Genomic DNA, 5,682 nt, shown 5'->3' on the forward strand with positions numbered 1-5,682 from the left:
GCATTAACTGCGGACATTTACAACATGTATCGCCAAATAAGCATACATGAAGATGACCGGATTTACCAGCTAATAGTGTGGAGAAGAAATCTGTCGGGTCATCCATCCGCAGCAGATATCATACCATCGCTCTCTCTATCTTTCTATTCCCTCTCTCGTTGCTTGTTGGCGTCTACTTTGGGTCTGAAATTGTCTGATCCGTTTCTAATACTTACTCTACTTTTCGATCCCGTGGTCCATTGTTAATCGCTTCTGCTTAAATAAATTCGCTGCCTTTGCGGAAATCGAACTCTAATTTTTCGTGGTTTTATTTAGATAGCTAATACAAACGCTTATTAGCTCAACATGTGGTAACCTTCACGTAATCAGTGCATTACAAAATATTTTATAAGCTGCTATCTCTTTTTATCGGTGTTGCAGCTTCTTTGTGCGTTGGCCGGTCATAAACGATACAAATTTGTATAAGTTGATTTGTGCAAATAATATTACACAAGCTTGTACATAAGCCGGTACATAGACCAGTAGCGAAACGTTTTCGATATTCCTCTTTGCGCTCACCTTCCCCCTAAGCCGAATTTTGCCCACCGAGTCTGCTGCATTTTTTGTTGTTGCTGATGCTGCTTAAGATGTCTACAGAAAATTCGGTAAGCGTCACCGCCAATGGCAATTCAAACAGGGCGACTTTTATGAAGCGCAAGGCAAATTCACTATTTAATAGAGTGGAGCGTTTAATGGAATCTCTTTCAAGTTCGGCGTTGAATTCGTTTGACGATTCTGGCCTTCATGTGAGGTTGGAACTTATCGAGGAATTTCAAGGGGCATTTAAAAAGGTTCACAGGGAGCACGAGGAATTGGATTTCGAGGAAATTGAAAACGACTTGGATGAGAAACTTGATGACGTCGTCGTAATTCTTAAGTCGACGGTTCGAACGGAGATCACAAAACGCTCCTCGCAATTGCTTCAGCATTCAACCTTTGCTGATAGTAATACGCCCGGTCATTTCGGCCATCAGTAGCGACAAGCTCTGCGCCGAGCGATTCCACTCCCCGCTCTTGAACTTCCGAAATTCGCTGGAGGTTATGCGAATTTGGCAGATTTTTACTCTATGTTTACTACCATCATAGATAGCCATCCTGACCTGACCAACATAGAAAAGTTGCAGCATCTACGTTCATGGCTAAGGAATTGCGTTGGAAACCATCCGCTCGCTGGAAATTTCAGATGACAATTATTCTGTTGCATTGGACTTATTGCAAAACAGATTTGATTTTTCAGGCACACATTACTGAGATCCTGGGGCTTAAGGCAGTGCAGAGTGGTTCCGTCTCGATGCTTCGTGGGCTGTCCGATAAAATTAACGCTCATATTCGTGCTCTAAAAGGATTGGGTACGGCGGAACAAATCGCACGATGCATCGTCGTCCAAATACTGCTTCAAAAGCTAGATCCTGCGAGCCAGGCCAAATGGGAGGAGCGATTAGAGGATTCAGTATTCATCAATCTAATTCCGACGTGGGAATCCATGGCATCATTTTTGGAGCAGCGATGCAGAACATTGGAGACTATGGATTTCGCCATGGAAAGCTATGAGTCTGGCAATCAGGTGGGAAATAACAGCACGTCTAATTCTCGTAGATCCACTTTTTTTGCCACAAATATTAACCCTTGGCTTTGTTTGTTCTGTAATGTTTCTGGTCACTCCATTCCAAGATTTTAAAGACCTGCCCCCTTGTTATCGGCTTCAAGAAGTAAAGAGGCTCTCTCTTTGCATAAACTGCCAGTTCCAGCAATTGTTCAACTTCTCAGCTTCCTCAACTTCTTTACAGGCAGAATCACAGCTTCCACAAGCTCTTGCTGTTATCGCACTAAATGATGTCGTAGAACCATCTGCCGTGCCTTTCTCACTGCTCTTATTGCTCAGAATTCCAGTACTGACATTGTGCTCCTAGCCACTGCCACCGTTCTCGTGAAAAATTACTGGAATAGGTGCATTCAGCTTTGTTACAAATGGTCACTCAGTTAACATTACAATGCAGTACGGATCTTCAAAATACACGGTGAACATAACTGCAGTTATTGCCCCCAATATAACTGAGCGACAGCCTAGTTCCAATGTGGACATCGGCAGTTGGTAAATACCGCAGAACATACAATTACCCGACCCTACGTTTTATGTCCCTCAGCGTGCGGATCTTTTGATTGGAGCCAGTTTGTTTTACGAGCTGTTGTGCGTTGGGCAAATTAAGCTCCCACCTGGATTACCGCTTATTCAAAAGACTCGCCTGGGATGGGTTGTTTCCGGAGGATATGGCGTCTCCAATGGCTCTTCTTTAATCTCGTCCCTTGCTTTTCCTCTCGTTAGTAGCTTGGATCGCCTTGATGATCTTCTTCGTCGATTTTGGGAGGTGGAAAGCTGCGTGGAGCTAATTGCACATGCTACTAAGGAAGAACTGGACTGCGAGGCGCACTTAACAAAGATTTCATTCGCTCCCCTGCTGGAGACAATTCTGTTCGGTTAACTGCCAAGCTCAACGTGGAATTATTGGGTGAGTCCTACCAGCAAGCCTATCGTAGATTCTTGTCCCTAGAGAGGAAGCTAGATCGTCGACCAGCCTTGAAGGCTCAATATGCGGCTTAAAGGAATACCTTGACATGGGGCACATGTCAACAATTGCTGGTGGAGACCTTACCTCTTATCGCTTCTTTTTGCCTCATCGTTGCGTCATAAAAGGGGAAAGTTACACTACAAAGCTTCGCGTAGTTTTTGATGGATCTGCCGCGACTTCATCAGGCTTCGATTTCGCTCATACCCGGTAGCCATCACTGGAGGCATTTGTAAGATGTACCGATGTGTCAAGGTACATCTATGGGACAGCTATTTGTAATGCATTTTATGGGGGACTTCCACACAGGACAAGTTGAAAGTGTTCAAGCTGGAAACCGTCCCTTGTGGCACGAAGCCTGCATCATTTCTGGCTGTGCAGACTATGCATCAAGATGAGCATTCTTCGTTTCTGCTTGGGGCTGAGGTCATTCATTCTAAAATTTTATCCAGAGGAAGGCACTTAGAAAGTGGTGTTCAAACCTGCCAGCGGCTTTGTGTGGAGTGTCTGACGCAGATAAGGAGTCCTATTTGAAGTTTGATGACGGCACTGATTTCAACAAAACTCTGGGCTTATTCTGATCAGTTCTTTTTTCTTTTTCCCCTAGCTTTATTAACCATGTTCGAAATATGAAGAGAGAATTTAAGTTTAGGATCCAAGAGGACGCCAAGATCGTCAACAAGCGTTATTCTTTCCAAGGTACTACCACTTAGCGAATAGGAGACATTATGCGGACAAAACGTTATCAGTTTGCACTTAGAGCTGTTTAATTTCAGTAAACTTTCGTGACATCAGTTTTAAAAATGTTTGAATGACAGGAGTATTCATTATACTGCGGACACAGTTTTACGTCGTCCGCATACCTGGGGATGGGACCTGGGGAGTTAACTGGTGTAACACGTTTGTTCGGTCATGCCGCAGCCTAAATAAAATCACTAAATTCAAATCGTAACGTAATTCAAATTCTCGATGTTTGCCTTTTGTTTTGCTAGGTGCCCTGCGCGGCAACACAGTTCTTATTGTCATTTCTAACTACTTTTGCACTCTTTCGCTTATCGCTTCCTGGCCTTTGTCCATGGCAAGCTTCATATAGTTCGATTTTGGTCCTCGCTTACAAGAAGGCACCAACGCTGATCGCTTGCCTACGTCTCTCGGCTTTATATACTTTCGTAAAAAGGCACAGACAAATCGGTTTGCCTGCCCATCATACTTTCGGCTATTTAAAAGGCACAGACAAATTGGTCTGCCTGCCTTATTCAAACTTACATAGGGGTGATTCCATATCAGATTTACAGTCGATATCGGGAAATTCGATGAGATATTTTTTTCATGCTCTTTATCGAAAATAAATCGACACGTATTTTTTTATTTGGCTCAGAAAATTTTTTTGACAAAGTTATGATTTTTTGAATTTTTGATGAACTGCCCTTTTTTTGATGACAGTCGCGTTTTCCAGCCCCAATAACTCGAAAACCGTACGTCGCAGAAAAAAAAATGAATAGGAAGTAAAAATTTCATCCTTCCTTCTTCTTTGCAAAACTTTCGTGAAAAAATTTTTTAAACAATTTTTCACCACAAAAAAGTTTAAATGTTTATAACAAATTCATTTTTCTCCAACTTGGACATTTTTGATTTTTTTTTTTTTTTTTCACAATAAATCCTTCAATTTCTTCTGATGAACATACTAAAATTTCAGAATGGGATCAAAATTAGTTTTTGAGTTATAGAATTTTAAAGATTATCATGCACGGTCCGCGCGCTCGGTCTCAGGGCGTGCGCCGACCAACGACTCTAACGAGCGTCAATTCGCTTCGCGCGCGCATATACTATATTGACTAGGGTCAATGGAATGAATTTTAATGCTAAAAAAAACTCATAGAATTCGTATATTCGTATATTTAGCACTATCAGTATCAATGTCTTCTATTTCTCTATCAGTGTCAGTATCATTTTTATCACATTTGAACTTTTAAAAAACATTTGAACTTTTTGTGGTGAAAAATTGTTTAAAAAATTTTTTCACGAAAGTTTTGCAAAGAAGAAGGAAGGATGAACTTTTTACTTCCTATTCATTTTTTTTCTGCGACGTACGGTTTTCGAGTTATTGGGGCTGGAAAACGCGACTGTCATCAAAAAAAGGGCAGTTCATCAAAAATTCAAAAAATCATAACTTTGTCAAAAAAATTTTCTGAGCCAAATAAAAAAAATACGTGTCGATTTATTTTCGATAAAGAGCATGAAAAAAAATATCTCATCGAATTTCCCGATATCGACTGTAAATCTGATATGGAATCACCCATATATATAAATATACCTACATATTAAAATGTAAACTAAATGAATGAATTTAAATTGAATTGAATTGAATTGAAACAAACCAAATTAAAATTATTACCTATGTATATATATAAGATTAAAATGTAAACAACAAACAAAATTAAAATTATTACCTATTTATATATAAGACTAAAATATAAACAAATAAATTTAAAATTTATTTATAAGGCTAAAATGAAAAACAAATTAATAAATAAATAAATAAAATATTTAAATGTAAAAAAAACAAATTAATGTACACTAAGAAAAAAAAAGGAATTTAAATAATTTAATTTCGAGAAGTTATTAGCTTATATTGATTTAAAATTTTTGCCATCATTATCATTAAATTATAAATGTCAATGGAGTGGGAGGACATAAAGGACAAAATAGAATCACATAAAGAAAATGTTGATAAAGCCTACAAGTGTCTCAACAAAAACACATATATTCAACCATCTACAATTAGAAAACATTTAGATACGCTATTCGATAGCTTTAATAACATAATGGAAATAATAAGAGAAAACTCAGAATTAGGAACACTCGATGAAAAGCCTCAAGTCACTGAAATAATAGAAACACTCAAAAATTATTTTGTTAATATCTGCAATAAACATCAAATAACAGCTTCGATCCCAATTGCTCTAGAAAAACAAGCTGAATATAGATTCGAAATAATAACAGACGTTAAGAAAACTCTCATACCACTGCCAGTAGCAAAGGACAAAATGGCACAAACAAATATAGAATTCCTTAATTC

The sequence above is a fragment of the Drosophila ficusphila genome, unplaced genomic scaffold (genome assembly GCF_018152265.1).
Source record: "Drosophila ficusphila isolate 14025-0441.05 unplaced genomic scaffold, ASM1815226v1 contig_414, whole genome shotgun sequence".
Classification (NCBI taxonomy): Eukaryota; Metazoa; Arthropoda; class Insecta; order Diptera; family Drosophilidae; genus Drosophila; species Drosophila ficusphila.